The sequence below is a fragment of the Pogona vitticeps genome, chromosome 4, assembly GCF_051106095.1.
Source record: "Pogona vitticeps strain Pit_001003342236 chromosome 4, PviZW2.1, whole genome shotgun sequence".
Taxonomy (NCBI): domain Eukaryota; kingdom Metazoa; phylum Chordata; class Lepidosauria; order Squamata; family Agamidae; genus Pogona; species Pogona vitticeps.
This window is the reverse complement of record NC_135786.1, coordinates 168,215,134-168,236,797: the sequence shown is the minus strand read 5'-3', so window position 1 is coordinate 168,236,797 and position 21,664 is coordinate 168,215,134.

Sequence of the window (21,664 nt, the reverse complement as noted above, 5' to 3'; positions counted from 1 at the left end):
GTTAGGCCTCACCTTGAGTATTGTGTCCAGTTCTGGACACCACACTTCAAGAAGGATGCTAAGAAATTGGAGCAAGTTCAGAGGAGGGCAACAAGGATGATTAGGGGTTGGAAACCAAGCCTTATGAGGAAAGAATGAAAGAATTGGGCATGTTTAGCCTTGAGAAAAGAAGGCTGAGGGGTGATATGAGAGCACTTTTCAAGTATTTGAAAGGCTGTCAACAGAGGAGGTGCAGGATCTGTTCTTGATCATCCCAGAGTGCAGGAAACACAACAATGGGCTCAAGTTAAAGTAACCAGATTTTGGTTGAATATCAGGAAAAATGTCCTAACTGTTAAAGCAGTACAACAGTGGAACCAGTTACCTCGGGAGTTGGTGAGTGCTCCAACGCTGGAGGCATTAAAGAAAAAATTTAGATAGTCACCTGGCAGATATGCTTTGATTGTATTCCTGCATTGAGCAGGGGGTTGGACATGATGGCCTTGTAGGCCCCTTCCAACTTCATTTTTCTATGATTCTATGATTTAGTTAATCCTATTGAGTCTACTGGGCTGAATGTCAAGTAGGTGAGCACAGGAGTGCATCCTGATTGTATTTTTAAAAATTGCATTGGAGACTTCTACGAATCTCCCCAAATCAAAATGTTAGCTTAGAAATGGTTAATTCTACAGTTACAGTATTCAGCTACAAAAAGAATGTCCTTCAAGTCATTGTGAAATCAAGCTGGACATACCCCTAGAATGACAGGAGGCTAAATGCCTAAGGCTTGAATCTAACATACACCTGAGAGCAGGCCCTGTTGAACTAAGCAATACATGAAAGGAAATGGCCTTTAATGGAAACTAAACTTTAAGAAACTTAGTTAAAACTTTGTAAATACCTTTGAGAGCTTCAACCTTGCATTGTTGATTAGATTACTGAAAATCATGTAAGTATCATTATTTATACCAGGCCTCTCTGGTTCTCATAGACCATTTAAGATCCTTGGGAAAGTTGGCACACACTCTTAGGGTCAGACTTCAATTACATCATTTGTTTCTAGTGTATCCTTCTGACTCCCATGCTTTACATCAATGAATTGTGGGTCAGCTTTGTAGAAGCTCTGATCCAAGCAGTCAAATACAGAAAAGAGTCTGGAAGCTTTCCAGGAAGTTGAAAATAATATCAGTTTAAGACTTAATGTACACTTGTGGCGGAGCAGTGCTTCATCAGCTTCACACAGGCATTGATCTTGAGAACAGACACTTTAAAATAATTAAATAAGTACATAGGTCAGGGTGAAACATGTATGTTGTGGGACCAAAGGATTTTTAGATGAACCTCTGTCCCCTCCTCTTCTGTCCAGCAGCTGCAATGAAAGAAACGTGTGAGCAAATCAGGAGCAAATGTTTTGTAAAAAAGGTTGAGAGCTAAAAAGTGATAAAAAATAACTGATTGGGTGTTCTTTACCCTTCTATAATCCTACATGTATGTTTTGCATGCTATTATGCAAATAGCTGGCTGCTGTTGACGGAGCTGTTTAAAACGGAAACAAAACAAATAAACCATCGAAATAAAGTTACAGTCTTCCTGCTTCTCACTCCCATTGGAAAAATTCTCTGTCATATAGTAGAAAACTTATTCAGCATTGTCTTTGGGGCTTTTCTTGAATAATTCAAACATTCATGGACTTGCTTCATACTGGATAAAGATTATTTCTCTCAGTAAGTGTGTGTGTGTGTGTGTGTGTGTAAGAAAGTAGGATAGCAATTTTAAGCAGAAAATGGCTTGAAAATAAAGTTATGAGCAGCTCTATTTTTATCTCCTTCACTTCCATTGAACTTCATTATTTCCAAGTCCACTAAAAAAAGACAGAGATGGAGAGACACACAGTTTTATACTTTTATCATTAGGTGTGTTTTTTTTGGCCTATGGAATTTTACTTTGCTTTATTCTATTGTTACAAGCTCCTCTACAAGTCTATTGTAGTGTGGCCTATAGATCTTGTTGTTAATTAAGAAACAAAACTGCATGTCATCTCCATTTTGGGCCCAAGTTCAATATGAATTAGTTCTTTGTAAGAATACTGAATTGTGCAATTACTGGGCTGCTTTTAGATGCTCAGCAGTTCCCTGCAAGTGATTATCTCTGCCATTGAAGAAAGGGCTTCTATGACTGTGAAAATTGTGGTGGGGATGTATGACAGGCTGATTTATGGAAGAGGTATTACTGTGTTTCATACATTTAGCCTTGTTGCGTGGTAATCGAAGTGTAGCTCTATGCACTCCTGCTAACAATTTGTGGCTGAGGATGGGGAGACTGATTTTGTGGGGAGAGTGAATTTGCCCTGAGTTTTAGTCTGAACTTTATAGGACATTTAAATTGCTCAGCGCTATCACCGAATTAGGGTCAGCAGACTCAATATCTCATTTAGAATTCAGAATAAAACCCAGAACACTTTGATTGCCACATGAATTTGTAGTCACTAACCTCACTGAGTTGAAGGAGAGATTTAAAATTCAAAATGATTTTGATAGGCTGAAACACTGGGCTGAAAACAACAGAATGAAATTCAACAGAATTTGAATTTCAGAAAAAGAAACCAAATTTGAATTTCAGAAAAAGAAACCAAATACACAGTTACAAGATGGAGGATACCTGGCTCAGCAATACTACAAGCAAGAAGGATCTTGGAATTGTAGTAGAACACAAGCTAAATATGAGCCAACAGTGTGATATGGCTACAAAAAAGACAAATGGTATTTTAGGCTGCATGAACAGATCCCACAAGGTGCTAGTCCCCTCTATTCAGCACTGGTTAGGCCTCACTTTGAGTATTGTGTCCAGTTCTGGACACCACACTTCAAGAAGGATGCTAAGAAATTGGAGCAAGTTCAGAGGAGGGCAACAAGGATGATTAGGGGTTGGAAACCAAGCCTTATGAGGAAAGGATGAAAGAATTGGGCATGTTTAGCCTTGAGAAAAGAAGGCTGAGGGGTGATATGAGAGCACTTTTCAAGTATTTGAAAGGCTGTCAACAGAGGAGGTGCAGAATCTGTTCTTGATCATCCCAGAGTGCAGAACATGCAAGAATAGGCTCAAGTTACAGGAAGCCAGATTTTGGTTGAATATCAGGAAAAACGTCCTAACTGTTAGAGCAGTACGGCAATGGAACCAATTTCCTCGGGAGAGATGTTGAGTGCTCCAACACTGGAGACATTCAAGAGAAATTCAGGCAACCACCTGGCAGATATCCTTTGATTTGTATCCCTGTATCGAGCAGGGGGTTGGTGGCATTATAGGCCCCTTCCAACTTCACTATTCTATGATTCTGTGTCGCTATGATTGTAGAGTGCCTGAAATGAGTTGGTGCCATGATAAAGCTGACATTCAACACTAACCATTAGGCCGAAATACTGGGGTACTTGAATTCAGTGGGAAATACTTGCCATTGGAAAAGAAGTCCCAGAAATAACCTGAACTGAAAAAATTGATCAAGTTTGGTAGAAGTTATAGTTCGTGTAAAGATCCCATTCTCCCCACCATCTTTTTCTGATATGTCAGTTCCCTGACATTGACATTTTCATAAACATAATGCAAAGAGAAATACAATGAAATTAGCCACAAATTAATAAAGCCCACCAATCTTTTATGTTAAATTGCGCACAAAACATTTGGACATGCGAGACCATTAAGGAAAAAGGAAATGCTACTAGAACTGAAACATTTAATTAACACCATGAGGTCCCAAAATGACTAGAATGTCTATTGTTTCTGGATAAAAGGTTTCTAAAATGTTAAGAGTGATGTCTGGAACAAGAATTACGCCACATCTAATGAATGGGCTTAAGCAAACCCTTTTATTACTTTTTCCCTAACAATTTTCCAGGTGGGAGAGTAATAGCAATGGGGGAACATTTTAGACAATATGGAGGGAGGGATGGGGAAGAGAATAGAATTTGATAGCCTTTCTTCTTTGTAGTTTCTTGCCACATACAAGTTTGCTTTAGACCAGCTCCATATACAACCATGGAAAGGGGCTATTCTTCAGTTCATTTAGAAATGGTCTTGTAGAGTGATTAAGTGACCTTGGATATCTGAAATGGAGGAAGATAGGTTTGAAACTAGAATCAGTTGGCTGTCACTGTTGGCTACCTACCCACAGCTGCCTTGTGTCCATGCTGTCAGTTCCATGGACATGAACTGTCATTCCATGTTACTGTATCTATTTATTTCTGGAAAGCAGAACTGCAAGTAGCCATTTTAGCACAGAGGCAATAAGAACCCTCCTCCACCCACTCCATCCTTACACAGGGGTGTGTATTCTCTTCAAGAAAAATGTGGATGAGACTGTGGTGCTACCCCAAGGGAGGGAGGAGAGAGGGAATAGAGCCAAGAGGTGTTGCGATTTTACATTCATAAGGAAATTCACCTCTAGATTTTGATGCCATGAGGCAAAGTCCCATTGTGTGTTTAGTCGTTTAGTCGTGTCCGACTCTTCGTGACCCCATGGACCAGAGCACGCCAGGCCCTCCTGTCTTCCACTGCCTCCCGGAGTTGTGTCAGGTTCATGTTGGTTGCTTCGCAGACACTGTCCAGCCATCTCATCCTCGGTCGTCCCCTTCTCCTCTTGCCATCACACCTTCCTAACATCAGGGTTTTTTCCAAGGACTCTTTTCTTCTCATGAGATGGCCAAAGTACTGGAGCCTCAGCTTCAGGATCTGTCCTTCCAGTGAGCACTCAGGGTTGATTTCCTTTAGAACTGATAGGTTTGTTCTCCTTGCAGTCCAGGGGATTCTCAAGAGCCTCCTCCAACACCACAATTCAAAGGCATCAATTCTTCGGCAGTCTGCTTTCTTTATGGTCCAGCTCTCACTTCCATACATCATGACAGGAAAAACCATAGCTTTGACTATTCGGACTTTTGTTGGCAAGGTGATGTCTCTGCTTTTCAAGATGCTGTCAAGATTTGTCATCGCTTTCCTCCCAAGAAGAAGGCGCCTTTTAATTTCAGGGCTGCTGTCTCCATCTGCAGTGATCATGGAGCCCAGGAAGATAAAATTTGACACTGCCTCCATATCTTCCCCTTCTATTTCCCAGGAGGTGATGGGACCAGTGGCCATGATCTTAGTTTTTTTGATGTTGAGTTTCAGACCGTTTTTTGCACTCTCCTCTTTCACTCTCATTACAAGGTTCTTTAATTCCTCCTCACTTTCTGCCATCAGAGTGGTATCATCTGCATATCGGAGGTTGTTGATATTTCTTCCGGCAATCTTAATTCCGGCTTGGGTTTCTTCCAGTCCAGCCTTCCGCATGATGTATTCTGCATATAAGTTAAATAAGCTGGGGGACAATATACAGCCTTGCCGTACTCCTTTCCCAATTTTGAACCACTCAGTTGTTCCATGACCAGTTCTAACTGTTGCTTCCTGTCCCACATATAGGTTTCTCAGGAGACGGATAAAGTGGTCAGGCACTCCCATTTCTTTAAGAACTTGCCATAGTTTGCTGTGGTCCACACAGTCAAAGGCTTTCGCATAGTCAATGAAGCAGAAGTAGATATTTTTCTGGAACTCTCTGGCTTTCTCCATAATCCAGCGCAAGTTAGCAATTTGGTCTCGAGTTCCTCTGCCTCTTCGGAATCCAGCTTGTACTTCTGGGAGTTCTCGGTCCACATACTGCTGAAGCCTACCTTGGAGGATTTTGAGCATAACCTTGCTAGCGTGTGAAATGAGTGCAATTGTACGGTAGTTGGAGCATTCTTTGGCACTGCCTTTCTTTGGGATTGGGATGTAGACTGATCTTTTCCAATCCTCTGGCCACTGTTGAGTTTTCCAAACTTGCTGGCATATTGAATGTAGCACCTTAACAGCATCATCTTTCAAGATTTTAAATAGTTCAACTGGAATGCCATCACCTCCACTGGCCTTGTTGTTAGCCAGGCTTTCTAAGGCCCACTTGACTTCGCTCTCCAGGATGTCTGGCTCAAGGTCAGCAACTACATTGTCTGGGTTGTCCGGGATATCCAAATCTTTCTGATATAATTCCTCTGTGTATTCTTGCCACCTCTTCTTGACGTCTTCTGCTTCTGTTAGGTCCCTCCCATTTTTGTCTTTTATCATGTTCATCTTTGCGCAAAACGTTCCTCTAATATGTCCAATTTTCCCGAACAGATCTCTGGTCTTTCCTTTTCTGTTATCTTCCTCTATTTCTTTGCATTGTTCATTTAAGAAGGCCCTCTTGTCTCTCCTTGCTATTCTTTGGAAGTCTGCATTCAAGTTTCTGTAACTTTCCCTATCTCCCTTGCATTTTGCTTCCCTTCTCCTCTCTGCTATTTCTAAGGCCTCGTTGGACAGCCACTTTGCTTTCTTGCATTTCCTTTTCTTTGGGATGGTTTTTGTTGCTGCCTCCTGGACAATGTTACGAGCCTCTATCCAAAGTTCTTCAGGCACTCTGTCCACCAAATCTAGTTCCTTAAATCTGTTCTTTACTCCCACTGTGTATTCATAAGGGATTTGGTTTAGATTATACCTGAGTGGCCCAGTGGTTTTTCCTAATCTCTTCAGTCTAAGCTTGAATTTTGCTATGAGAAGCTGATGATCAGAACCGCAATCAGCTCCAGGTCTTGTTTTTGCTGACTGTATAGAGCTTCTCCATCTTTGGCTGCAGAGAATATAATCAATCTGATTTCGATATTGCCCATCTGGTGATTTCCATGTATAGAGTCGCCTCTTGTGTTGTTGGAAAAGAGTGTTTGTGATGACCAGCTTATTCTCTTGACAAAACTCTATTAGCCTTTGTCCTGCTTCGTTCTGAACTCCAAGGCCAAACTTCCCTGTTGTTCCTTTTATCTCTTGGCTCCCTACTTTAGCATTCCAGTCCCCTAGAATGAGAAGAACATCTTTCTTTGGTGTCAGTTCTAGAAGGTGTTGTAAATCTTCATAGAATTGTTCAATTTCAGTCTCCTCAGCAATGCTGGTTGGTGCATAAACTTGGATTATTGTGATGTTGAATGGTCTGCCTTGGATTCGTATTGACATCATTCTATCATTTTTGAGATTGTATCCCATTACAGCTTTTCCCACTCTTTTGTTGACTATGAGGGCTACTCCATTCCTTCTACGGGATTCTTGCCCACAATAGTAGATATGATAATCATCTGAGCTGAATTCGCCCATTCCTGTCCATTTTAGTTCACTGATGCCCAGGATGTCGATGTTTATTCTTGCCATCTCCTGTTTGACCACCTCCAGCTTCCCAACGTTCATAGATCTTACATTCCAGGTTCCTATGCAGTATTTTTCTTTGCAGCATTGGATTTTCCTTTCACTTCCAGGCACGTCCACAGCTGAGCGTCCTTTCGGCTTTGGCCCAACCACTTCATTAGCTCTGGAGCTACTTGTACTTGTCCTCCACTCTTCCTCAGTAGCATGTTGGACGCCTTCCGACCTGAGGGGCCCATCTTCCAGCGTCATATCTTTTAGCCTTTTGTTTCTGATCATGGGGCGTTCTTGGCAAAGATACTGGAGTGGCTTGCCATTTCCTACTCCAGGTGGATTGCGTTTAGTCGGAACTCTCCACTATGTCCTGTCCGTCTTGGGTGTCCCTGCACGGCATAGCCCATAGCTTCTCTGAGTTACTCAAGCCCCTTCGCCACGACAAGGCAGCAATCCATGAAGGAGAAAGTCCCATTGGTCTACCCTATTTAAGGCCCTGTTGGAAACTTGCCCTTCCTCCCATGAATTAACAATCTGGATTTGCAAAAATATCTGTTCATTGGCTTTAGTTCTATGCTGAGATTTAGGTGACCTGTTCTTTCCCCATATCTGACATTATTGCATAATTCTACTAACCAAAACAACATCTCCTCAATAAGAATATGAGGACCTAAAGAGCAACCAAAATTTAATAAACTATGTTGCATACTGTTTCTATAACAGCTCTCAGTTCTAGCCAAGATCAATGTTCCTGCTAATTATAATTAGTTAAAGTTAAAATTCTTAAGAAAGTCTTTTGCTAAAACCAGTTGATATTTTAGTCAGAGGCCTATCTTGATGTCAGAGGAGAGCATCTTTGAAACATGTATGAACTGAATCCAGGAATCACTCCCATCACCAGAATAGCATTTCTCCGCTTGAGAGGAGAAAAAGAGACCATGTTTGGTGGCACTACAGGGGATTCTGAAAATCCCATAGTGTACTTCTGCTAGACACTACTGCTTCCACCAGAACGGGGAACCCTCTCCCCTCATGCAGTCCTCCCTCACTTGTGCACCGTAGCCAGATGCCCCTGTAATATTTCTCACAACAAGATAAATGCAGAGGTGCCTGTTGCAAAGCTGGAATAAAACAAAATGGCTGCCTTCTCATCTTTCTCACTTTACTGTTAATTGAGAGGTACCCATGAAAAGTTGTGGGAGAGAGCATAACTGGGACAGTTTGGAAGCCCTCAACATTCTTTAATGTGATATTTAAAATGCTATTTTTCTGGATAGCCATTTGAAGATGAAACAGAGTCATAGTGGAATAACATTCAGCAGTAGTGTTCAGTGCAAGGATTTTGATCCCACTGAATATGATGGCAGAGAATACAATTTCATAAGATCAGAAATAGAAATAGATAAAGTGATATGCAGTGGTATCGTGAAATTTGGAGCTATGCCATATATTGGATTCCCCATAAAAGTTGGATTACAGTGTGACCTAATCAAGGCTTCAAGCAATAGTGGACACAGCATGTTTACTAGGAAGCCAGGTCCGGTAAATTCATGGGACTCAGGCTGTGAGTCTCTACATACCCTGATTCCCTGAAAATAAGACCTAACCTGAAAATAAGCCCTAGTATGATTTTTTCAGGATGCTCGTAATATACAGTAAGCCCTACCCCTAAAATAACTCCCAGTTAAGTGAAACCCCGCCCTCCTCCATTGTGCAGCAACCAGAAGAAGATGACATGACTCTATTTGAATAAATTTTTGGAGCAAAAATTAATATAAGACCCTGCCTTATTTTGGGGGGAAAATGGTACTGACCTATACCTTATAAATCCTATTGAATTGACGTTTTTTAAAAAAATATAGGAACAGATAGGAGTGCACTCCTAACCTTATTTGGCACGCTGACCTTTATCACTTTGTTTCTTGAGGGCCAAAATTTCATTTCAATGTTTTATTTACTGGTCCCCCTCCAAAAAATGTGACATTTATTTTCAGAGAAGAAGACATATCTTTCGGTGTCTGGCAGGCAGGATCAATGTGCAAATGTAGTCTAAGATATGAAAGACAACAGGTGTGCTGAAATCTTTAAAATGTGTATAAGCAGCAGCAAAATTGAACAGAATTGTGATAGAAGATTACTAATGCTAATTAAATTGTCTTTGTCTGATTTTCTTAGGTCAGGAGTTTGTCATTGAAAAACTAGCAGTAAAGCCTAGGTTTTTGTTTTAAAAAGGCAAATGTTCCAGCTGCACAAATGTCCCATCGGAACAACACTCCACGCTAAAAAAGAAGAAGAAGAAGGAAGAGGAAGAAAGCACCAGTCACAAAATAGGCTTTGCTTTTTGCTTACATTCACATAAGTGGAATTTTCTCTGTGGGAGTCTCTCCTGTATACCACACAGCAATGGTTCATTTATGATTCTGCCGGGCAATACAGTTCATAAAGATGTATCACTTATAGTGGGTTTAGAATGGGCAGAAGCTCCTTCTACAAGGACCACTTCCTTGTCCTGGCCAAACTCGTATCTACTGGCACAACTGCTATCCTGGCTAAGGTTATTTGGCAGAAGAACCAAAAACCGGGTGGAGAAGGGGAGCAGCTGAGTTATACCAGATGCTTCTCAGTCTAATCCACTATCTTGACTACCCCAGGTTGGAGTGGTTCTAAGGAATTTCCAGCATCTGTAGGCTGGGATTAAGCACAGCCTGAGTCAGCTTAGTGTCACCTCACTTGGCCCTCAGCCATCTTGGCTACTTAGGACTGTGTTCTTTGTTCAGTAACGTTTCTATCCGTTCTGCTTGGTTCATCAAATTGGTGCTGCCAAATTGGTTGTTTTCACTCTTCCCTGCATCCTAGGTTCAGAATAATCCAAGAATGTTTCTAAAGCTTCTGAAATGATTTCTGCTTGTCAAAAAATGTACTTAGTCTTCTTACTATGATAACAAATGTTTCTCTGCTTTTGCCTGGAAACCACAGAATACCAAGCTGAACATTAGAGTGTAAAGATATAGTCCACCAAACAAGCAGGGAGAAAATTTAAAACATGATGGCCAAAATCCTGTTGTGCAGTTATACTAGCAGAGGAGTAATGACATAACTTTTAGCAGCCAATTAAAGAATCACCATTTGGATTCCTGGCCACACAACAAATCACCTGCCTGGCAAACTATGCCTGAAATCCTGTTGCCTAGTGTTGTGAGCCGGAACTAGAGTAGGCCCATCAAATCAATGGAATTTATGCAGCCGCTGACTCGCCAAATCCCCACTGATTCAGTAGGTCTTATCTAGTTGTGGCTTACTACACTGAGCAGCAGGAATTCATGGAATGAAGAATATAAGCCGTGAACTTGTTAATAAGCAATAACTAGCTGCTGAAAATTATATACCAATACTCTTCTTCTAAGCATAAATAAATACTAAATGCACAGACTGTTATGGAAAGAATTATTAAACACAACTTGTTGTTTCTTGTTTAGTTGTTAAGTCATGTCCAACTCTTCATGACCCCCATGGACCAGAGCACACCAGGCCCTCCTGTCTTCCACTGCCTCCCAAAGTTTGGTCAAATTCATGTTGGTAGCTTCGGTGACACTGTCCAGCCGTCTCGTTCTCTGTTGTCCCCTTCTCCTCTTGCCCTCACACTTTCCCAACATTAGGGTCTTTTCCAGGGAGTCTTCTCTTCTCATGAGATGGCCAAAGGATTGGAGCCTCTGCTTCAGGATCTGTCCTTCCAGTGAGCACTCAGGGTTGATTTCCTTCAGAGTGGATAGGTTTGTTCTCCTTGCAGTCCAGGGGACTCTCAAGAATCTCCTCCAGCACCACAATTCAAAAGCTTCAATTCTTCAAAGACAACTACAAGGTTTTTATTAACTCATCATGAGGTCATTGGCACAGTCTGTATCATACTGCAAGTCCCAAGGACAGTAGACACATTGACTCAGTAGGGTTCATCTAAGTCACTGGTTCTTAACCTTTGTTACTCAGATGTTTTTGGACTGCAACTCCCAGAAGCCTTCACCATCAGCTCTGCTGGCTGGGGTTTCTGGGAGTTGCAGTTCAAAAACACCTGAGTAACAAAGGTTAAGAACCACTGATCTAAGTGATGACTTATCATTCAGCAGTTGATTCAGTGGGTCTGTTCTTAGCTGAGACTAGCAAAAGGATACTGGCCATAGTGTATGAGGTGCATTAATTTGTGTGAATTGGGCATGTGTGTATAATCAGTACAAAACTGACTAGTCAGAAATTCAAGCTAAGGGGCTTCCATGTTGTAAACAAAACTCAAGCAAATTTACTGGCTTCTCCATTTGAGGGTATCTGAGCATTTTAGAGGTCTTATGGACAGCAAATAGAGTGGTTACTTACCTGTAAATATGGTTCTCCAAGTGATACTCTGTGAATTCACACATTTGGGTCTTGTCCGCGCTTGCGTGGAACGTTCGGAATATTCTAGAGCTTCTTATCTGAAAGATCAAAAGGATACATTGCCCCTATTGCGCATGAGCAACCTCCCTTTCCCTCCAGTTCCACACATCCGTCATCGCCAAACCAAGGCTTGCACCTGGCAGCAGTGACGGACAGTGGGGAAGGATGGGAGGGTATGTGTGAATTCACAGAGTATCACTTGGAGAACCATATTTACAGGTAAGTAACCACTCTTTCTCCCAAGTGAACTCTGTGAATCACACATTTGGGTGACTGACAAGCTAACTTACCGGACGGTGGGCCGTCACTGGAGAACTGATGTGAGGACAGCCCTTCCGAAGGATGTTTCCTTTTTAGCCCGAAGGTCCAGCCGGTAATGGGTGACAAAAGTGGACACCTTGGACCAGGTAGCCGCCCTGCAGATATCAGGTAAGTCGACTCCTCGGAGCAAAGCAGTAGATGTTGCCATTGACCTCGTCGAGTGTCCACGAATACCTTCAGGAACATCCTTCTTGGATAGCTGATAAGCCAGAACTACAGTGGAGACTAACCACCTAGATAAGGCAGGAGCTGAAGCAGCCGACCCCCTGCGTGATCCATAGTAGCACAGGAAAAGTTTAGGAGAAGCCCTAAAGTCCTTAGTCCTGGAAATGTAATAGGACAAAGCCCTTTTGACGTCCAGAGAATGCAGCATCCTTTCAATGTCCGAGGATGGGTCAGAGAACAAGGTGGGCAATGATATGGGCTGATTCAGATGAAATTCAGATACCACCTTAGGAAGGAAGGAAATGTCTGGAAAGAGAACTACCTTATCCCTGTAGAACTGTAGATAAGGTGGATCTGACCGTAGAGCTGCTAGCTCAGAAGCTCTCCTGGCGGATGTAATAGCCACCAAAAACAGAGTTTTTAAGGAGAGAAACTTGAGATCACAGGATGACATTGGTTCAAAGGGGTGTTTCATTAACACATTCAGAACAAGAGTCAGAGACCATTGAGGGATAGGAGGTCGAACAGGTGGGCGAGCGTTGATGAGTCCCTTAAAAAAAGTCTTAACAGTCGGGTGAGTAAACAGCTGTGCAGAACGCGAACCAGAAGGCTGATGAGCAACAATAGCAGACGCATAAACTTTCAAAGTGGAAACAGACAAACCAAGGTCAAACAAATGCCTTAAATAGACCAACAAAGTCCTCAAAGAAACAGGAGATGTTGGAAGGTCTTTAGAAGAAGCAAAACGGACAAAGTTGTCCCATTTGTATTTGTACAGAGATTTAGTAGAAGGTTTCCTAGACTTATCTAATATTTCTTTAATTTCTGGCAGATCCTCCAAGCGGTCAGGTGAAGGGATTCCACGTCCGGGTGAAGAATGGACCCCGAGTCCCTGGAGAGCAAGTCTGGCATCATCGGGAACTTGAAGACGTCCGTGGCTATCTCCCGGAGGACTGGGAACCACGGCTGACGCGGCCAGAATGGGGCCACCAGGATGGCAGAGGCCTTGTGTTGAATTAGCCTGACTATGGTCCTTTGAATCAGAGGAATCGGCGGGAATAGGTAAATGAGATGTTCCTTCCAGGGAATCATGAAGGCGTCTCCCAGGGATGAGGGATCCTTCCCTGCTCTTGAGGCATAAGCGTGACATTTTCTGTTCACGCTCGAGGCAAACATGTCGATGTGAGGACGGCCCCATCTGTGGCATAATTCCTGGAACATGAGTTGGTTTAGTTCCCACTCGTGGGACTGACTTTTTCGCCGGCTCAGAGTGTCTGCTAGAGAGTTCTCTGTTGTCGCTATATGAATGGCCATGGGATAGACATGATGGACACAACACCATTCCCAGAGTAGTACAGTTAGGTAAAGTAAGGAGAGAGACCTTGTTCCTCCTTGCTTGTTTATATAAAACAGGGTCGTGGTATTGTCTGTTACAACCTGCACACCACGACCCTGTATTATAGGTAGAAAAGCTTTGAAGGCCTTTATTACAGCTATCAGCTCTAGATGATTTATGTGGAGGCCCTTTTGACGAGAGGTCCACAGAGCATTTACGGTGTGGCCGCTGCAATGAGCCCCCCAACCCGTGGGGCTCGCATCCGTTGTAACTTGAGCCGATAGTCGTAGCGGTCGAAAAGGACGCCCCATGAGAAGATGTGGGCGGAAGCCCCACCATAACAGTTGCCTCGCCAACTCTGGAGTGACTCTTAACTGCTTCTTTGGATGGTCGTACAACGGGTTGAAGTGATGAAGGAGCCATGCTTGTAGTGATCTCATTCTGAGCCTGGCGTGAGGCAAAGCAGCCGTTGTTGATGCCATGAGGCCTAGCAGATGCTCGGCTTGATGTGCTGACACTAGGGCATGTGGTAGGAATCCCTGCAGGGCTCTTTGAAGCTTTTGTATGCGTTCTACAGGCAGAAACAGCCTTGCCTTTTTTGAGTCCAGAGTGGCTCCTATGTAAGACATCACTTGAGAAGGAGTTAGCGTCGACTTGTCCCAGTTTATGGTGAGACCTAAACTTTGTAACGTGTGTATAGTGAAGTTCGTGTCCTGAACTGCCCGTCTTCTGGAGGGTGACACCACTAGCCAGTCGTCGATGTAAGGAAAAATTTTTACACCTTGCAGGCGGAGAAAGGCAGCAACCGGAGCCATACATTTTGTAAAAGTGCGTGGAGCCGTTGCTAAACCGAAGGGTAAGGCCATATACTGTAGAGCGGTTTTGTTTGTGATAAACCTGAGGTATTTTCTGTGACTGTGATGAATTGTAATATGAAAATATGCATCTTTTAGGTCTATGACTGTAAACCAATCTCCTTTCCTCAATAGGTGGACGATGGACTCCAGTGTTACCATCCGGAACCGACGAGGACGCAGGTAAGTGTTTAATTTTCTTAGATCCAGGATCGGGCGAAGTCCCCCGTCCTTCTTGGGGACGGTGAAATATCTGGAATAAAACCCTCTTGGGATTTTGTGATGAGGGACCAGTTGGACAGCTTTCTTTTGGATCAGAGCCTGCACCTCCTCCTCCAGGACAGGGTTGGAAGCTGTGACTCTGAGGTATCCTAGGGGGGGAAGTTTGAGGAACTCTAGACGGTATCCGAATTGTATGATGCTTAGGACCCAGGAGTCCTGAGTTATGAGTTGCCAATTTGGTAGAAACGGGGAGAGTCGAGTTTGATGGTGGGAGCCGGCGACTGTCAGGAAGTCAAAGAAACTGTCTGGACTTCTTAGAAGGAGGACGGAAGGACTGACGTTTAGTCTGCTGTTGTTGTCTATATGCAGGTGTGAAGGACGACTGCTGAGTGGACCTAGTACCAGATGTTCGGAACTGGCGGAAAGATTGCGAGCCCTGTTGCTGGTATTGCGACTGAGGATACTGTCGCTGCCATTGATGCTTTTGGAAACGTGGCTGCTGATGAATAGTGTATGCCTTGGCAGTCTTCTTACTTTCATGTATGGATTTTAAGGATTCATCAGTCTTTTCGTTAAATAAACCCTTGGTGTCAAATGGCTGGTCTTCTATTTGTTTTCTTACGTCTTCAACAATACCTGAGGCTCTAAGCCAAGCATGCCTCCTCAGAGTAATAGCAGAATTAAGAGATTTAGCTGCCACATCGGTGGCGTGTCGGGCTGAAAGAGTCTGATGCTTTGAAAGAGTCATGGCCTCAGCATGTGCATTAAGACAGTCCTGTCTGATATCAGGAGAAGCAGATTGCAGGGCTGGAAGAATCTTGTCCCATAAGTGCTTCTGGTATGCACCCATCATGGCCTGATAGTTAAAGATCTTAAGCAAGAGAGATTGAAAGGAATAAAGTTTCCTTCCCAAAACGTCTAATTTCCTGCCTTCCTTGTTAGGAGGGGTCACATGAGGCCTCCCCGAGGCTTTGGATGCATTAGCGTGAACTATAACTGAATTGGGGGCTGGATGTTTAGACAAAAAGTTCACTTCCTCCCCATGAACTCTGTACATGTTCTCAGTCCTGCGTGTGACAGCAACCGGGTTGGCAGGTTGGGAGCAGGCATCCATAACCAAAGCATAAAGCTTAGCAATAAAATTGACACTCAGAGGTTGAGCAGAATCCTTATCAATCTCCCCAAAAATGGGATCAACAGTAGGAGCAGGTGGGATATTTGCCTGCATTGAAAGAGCCTTTGCCATTCTCTCTATCATTTGAGAATAAGAGGAGAAATCCTCAGTAGGGGAGGATGGGTGAGGATTCCCAGTATCAGAATCAAAGGAATCAGCTTCAATAGGAGATTGCCCTTGTGGAATCTCAAAATCCACTGCTTCTCCATTGGAAGACAGTTCGCCAACTTCCTCATCCTCTTCAGAAGGAATAGCGTGAACAGAGACCTCAGCGAGGGAAGGTTGAGGGCCAGTACCCTTTGCCTTCGACGTCGAAGAAGGGGGAACCTTCTTAGCAATATCAGCAGTCTGAGCAACATGGGTAGAATGAGGCTTACGACGTCGTACAGGGGAAGGAGAGGACGACGTCGAGGACGAGGAGGAGTAATGCCTCTTCCTGTGCCTACAGCAACTCGACGATGAAGCAGAAGAGTCATCCATGTCGTAGTGACGACGTCGATGCTTGACACGACCCCGACGGGAGTGGGAGTGCTTAACCTTAGTATGCTTATGCTTTTTACGACGTGAATCCTCCTCCACGTCGGAGCCACCCTCGGGATCGGTGGAGAGATATTTCTTCTTTGAGGTCCGTTTATGAGGGACCTCTCCCTCTTGAAACAGAGGAGGAGACTTCGACGTCTCAATCGCCCGGCCGGCAGGAGCAAGGCCAATAGGGGCAGAGTGAGGGCTGGATAATGCAGCCTCTTCAAGCCTCACTGGGCTAGGAGAATGCCCACATCGACCGTCGTCTTCTCCACGTTGGGAAGGAGGCAATGAAGGAGCTGCCTCCGATAGGGAATCCCTATCCCTAGACGAATCCTCCAATATAGGGGAGGGAAGAGAGGCAGAGACAGGCTGCAAAGCCACAGTATCCTTGGTTTTTGCCTTTTTAGCGTGAGCAGGCTTCTTTGTCTTAGAGACCTCCTTCCCTGCGGTCGACGTCGAAGGCTTTTTGGCGGGAAAGGCAGTTGCCTTCTTAGAAATTTTAACAGATTTAGAAGTGCCCGCCGGAGGAATTGAGCCTGTCGCCTCAGATCGAGGAGTGCTAGAAGGCTCAGAAACAGATTCCATAGCCGATGAATGGGTTGATGATAGGGATGTCTCCAAAAGGTGAAGTTTAAGCCTTTGCTGGCGCGCTTTAAGAGCCGCCTTAGTGAACTCTTTACAAAAAGAACAAACAGTCGTATTGTGCCCCTCACCGAGACAAAAAAGACATTTAGAGTGCTTATCATAAAAGGGGATTTTCTTATTACATCCCTGGCACTGTTTAAAGGGACCGGAAACGGGCATAAACACAATAATAAAGGGCTAGAAGCCCTAGTTCCCACGACTATTAAGGTTAAGTGGATAATGAGCCTCCTGCTGAGGCGATAATAGGCCTCCCCGCTGAGGCGGGAAGCCTCCAATTAAGGTCGCAAAGACCTGTACCAAGCGTCAAAACGAAGCCAAAGTCCGAAAAACAGAAGAATGGTCAACAGTCCGTGGTCAGGGGCAAGAGAAAATCAGCAAGAAATACCGTATAACAATAGCCAAAGAGGAGCAAGCCGAAAACGTTCCGTACGCGATGGCGGATGAAAAGGAACTGGAGGGAAAGGGAGGTTGCTCATGCGCAATAGGGGCAATGTATCCTTTTGATCTTTCAGATAAGAAGCTCTAGAATATTCCGAACGTTCCACGCAAGCGCGGACAAGACCCAAATGTGTGATTCACAGAGTTCACTTGGGAGAAATATGATTATTTCATGATTACGTGCAGGATTATTACATGAAAATATGATTGTATACCCTTGTGGTTTCAGGAGGCATAGGATGTAAATAATTGAAAGATATTTAACCGGGTTGATGTCTGGAGCCCAGATAATTAAGTTTTAGAAGTTACTGTCTATGTTTCTATCTACTTTAGCATTTCTACATAATTTCTCTCTCCCCCCTCCCATTAACAGAGTTGCCCTTTAAACTTCACTCTATTTTCTGTTTACCGGGGCCAGTGCTAACACCTAAACTTTACAAGGTATAAAATGCTATTTTCTTTGGGGTAATTATGTGCCTTCTGAAGGCACTGCAGGAAAAAAGTTACAACAAGGATATTTGTCATTCTTCTGCATTAGTGCTGCCTGTCTTGAGTGTCGGAGTCCCTTTGCTTGAAACTGACTGTGCATATATATTTGTGTCTAATGATATTTCATAAAGCACAATACATTTAATAAGGCAATAGCTGCTTTATGGCCTTTTTAAAAAAACAGTGATGTTCAAATAATTTTATATATGTTTGTGTCATCATAGTTACATAGAGTGTACAGATATCCCTGGTGGCACAAACCCCGGGCTTCTGTCTAGTAGCGGCACTTTGCCAACCAATTAGTCTTCAGTAAAGATGGATCATTTGTGTTCCCTTGAAGTCTGTCTTTTAAGAAAGCAAGGATAACGTGGCCACAGAGGGTCAAGAACTTAAAATGCCAATTGGATTTGATCTAGGGTTGCCTGTTGATGAACAGCATATTCTCTTCATGACTCTTTGCTATTGAGCTCTGCTGATTCCCATTTTCTTTGGTTGCTTTATTATCCTGTCTCACTACAATACTGGGGAACAGATGTCATTTTCCTACAACAAAAGTTTTTTTTCCTGTTTTAGGATAAGTACTTTATCCACCATCATCGTGAATTCTAGGCCTACTGAATGTCTGCAGAATGGGAACATCCACCAATGCAGCAATGCAGGACTGGTGGGTTGCTCGTGCAAGAGGGTGGCAAGTTGCCCAAGCAGCCACTGTCCAGGCAGTTTTCTCTTTTTGGAGGTCCCTGATTGGACAATGGCAATGCTTGCATGACTTCCATGATCCCACATTACTGGTGGATCTTTCAGCTCAGAAACTCAGTACCATCCTGGCTTTAGATTCAGGGTTTTTAAAGAGTGCTGGTGGGGACAAAATTGTGCAGTTGGAAAGCTCCTCATGTCCTTTCAGGCAAGGATAGTACTTGAAAGGACGATTTAATATAAGATTCTACAGGAATCCTAAGAATCCACATGATTTTATTTAACCCATAGCAAGAGATGTCAAGGAGAACATCAGGTGCCATATTGGGTGTTTTGGGGACCACATGCAGCTCATGCGCTGCCCACCTGTGGCTTGTGTCAATGGTTAATATCAGCATATTGCAGACTAGACTGCTAACTTTGAATGCAGTACTAACTAAACACCTTCATTGGGCATAGTTGTTAAGAAGGATAGAAACAAAGGTAGGGCAGAATGCAAGAGATATCTGTGAAGTTCAAACCATTAGGCACCCCAAGCTAATGCAACTGTGTATAATTTGGATATTCATGTCATAAATGTGGAATGTCCAATAACAATATACAACTGCATGTGACTATTCAGAACTAACTTCACAGTACTGTACACTGTTTAAACTGGAAGTTGTAAAAGTTTTTGCCAAAACTGTTTTTTTTTTAAAAGCAACTCAAATTATATTTGGTATGAACGACACACTGCAGCCCACCAAGAGGTCTTTGAATGTTGAAATCAGCATTTCATGGGGGGAGGGAGGAGTGTGGGGAATAGATCAAAAGCACGCTGCTTGCTAAACCAAGTTTCCATACCACATTTCATTCAGCTTCTGCTGTGCGAAAACAACGGCTGAAAGGCAACAATAATTAAAGCTGACTTTTCAGGCTTATTAACACAATTATATTAATTAGTCTTATTTTCCTAACCCACGCAATTTGAAGAACAAAAAGGATTGAAAACTTGTAAGATTTCCAGCAGTTACCTAAACAACACACATTACAGGATTTGGGAACTTGCAGCTCCGCAGATAGTTGGGTATGGAGTTTCCATCCACCTGACCCAGGGCTAAGCTTCAGAAGAGGAATTCTGGAGGTGGTGTGTGTGACCCCCTTTTTTAACTTAAGGGATGATAAGAGCTGAAATCCAACAATACCTAAATGGCCACACATTCCCCATCTCTCCTCTAGATCATGCCAAGGAGAGGGTCTTTTGAGATATCCTGGGAAGCTCAAAATATCCTCTGCTTGGCAGCTTGATTGTAGCTGGTGCCAAGAGGTGATGGTACTCAGATATGATGAATGCCCCACCCCAGGATGTAAGGAGAACCTGCTGGTTTTTTGCTCCCTATCTTTGGGGAGAAGAACACTCAGCTTCATTTTACCATTGCTCTGGAGGAGAGAAAGCATGCAGTGATTTAGAGATTACTGGACATTGACCATACTGGCGCCCACTCTTGTTGTCCCACAAAGCAAATCAAGGAGCTAAAGAACACCCCCTAAAACATTTATTTTTAAGATGAACCATAAGGTAGTGAAAATAAACCACTGTAACTGAATGCAGGAATTTCTCTATTCTAGAAAATGCTGACTGACAAGCATATTTAAGGAGAAAAAGAGGCATAGCTGCACTTTTCCCATTCCTCAGCGCTTCACTACATATTGCAATTGCATCCACTTCCAAAAGCCTTGCTGTCTGCTGCTCTTAGAAAATAAAACTGAGGGTAAATAGGGAAAATATATTCAATTTGTATTGCTTTCACCCTGTCTTTCAGCAGAAATTACAGAAGGCTAACTTGGTTCATTACAAGCAATCAGCATTTGCCCATGTGGTAGGCTTTTCCTTCATGGACAGGATCAATCTAATTAAAGTAATAATTCTTTCCAATATAGCTTTTATCCTTCATTGTTTCTTCACATTCACCTCCTTTTACTAGAAATTAAAAGATGACTCAAAGATGGCGAATGAAAGATCAGTTTGTTTTGCTCATCAGATATGATTAAAGGCATCTTCTCCTGCCTCCACCATTGACAATGACATTACCTAAATGTTTTTTCTGGAGAAAGATGAAGTCTGTGGTGGTTCTTTTCTACTATGCTTAACCTGATTTATTCTCTTAGAATCCAACTGTATTAATAACCAGGTCTATGCTGGAGAAACAACAGAAGAGCTAGGCTTTGTGCTTCTCTTATGTATTGAGTTACTTCGATGCAGGTTTTGTATTTGATTGGCTTTGAATCATAAAAGTAAGGGAAAGGCTAAGCATTGGTCCTCCAAGGGAAACCCAGGACTGTCTTCCTATCTTCATATCTAGATAGCTTAAAAAAACTCAGTGAAAAGCAACTTTGAGAGATTGTGATTTGAGTGAGAAAAATGCAAATTTAACCCTTTTAGAAGAAAACATCTGGATGCAGGATTGTATGAGTGGTGTGGTGTGGTCACAAAGGATCAACTGCAGATTAGGACCTGGAAAAGGGAAAGCAAGCAGGAGTACTATATTGAGAAAGAAAATATATTTTTAAAGTGTTAGGGCTTTATTCTGTGCATTTGTATGTAACATGATCAGCTCCAGTAAAGGTTCCAGCCTCTGCCACAAGCAATCTATGGCACCAATGCATATTATACATACCTTGATATGACCAAATGCACTTAATTTTGCCTCTTCTGGTTTTAAAAATTGGATCGTTTCTTATTATTTTTTTGGTTAGCAGTCTTACTAATGAACACAGGTGCACGTTGATGTTTGATAAGGTTAGCAAGAACTATAAGTTGATTAATTTTCAGAAACAGAAATTCTGTTATAATTTTATGATGCTTTCTGTTAGTTGTACAGTATTTGTCATGTTTGTTTGATTAACTTAAAGTATTTGTGTATTATCTTGCTGCCTCTGAGGGCTCTGAAAGTTACAAAGATTAAAAACTGTTTTAAAATATTATTTTAAAAACACATTAAAATATATTTTAAAAGCAAATCCAAAACATCTTCGAAAGTACAGTCTTGCACACTAATTTTGGAGATCAGAGGCCATTTGGAAGAATAGAATTTTATCTGCCTGCTGGAAGCTCCAGAACAATGGAGAAAACCTAACTTCTGGGAGGGGGTTCCACATACAGAGTGCTGGGTCTCAAACTCCACGTTGGCACAAATG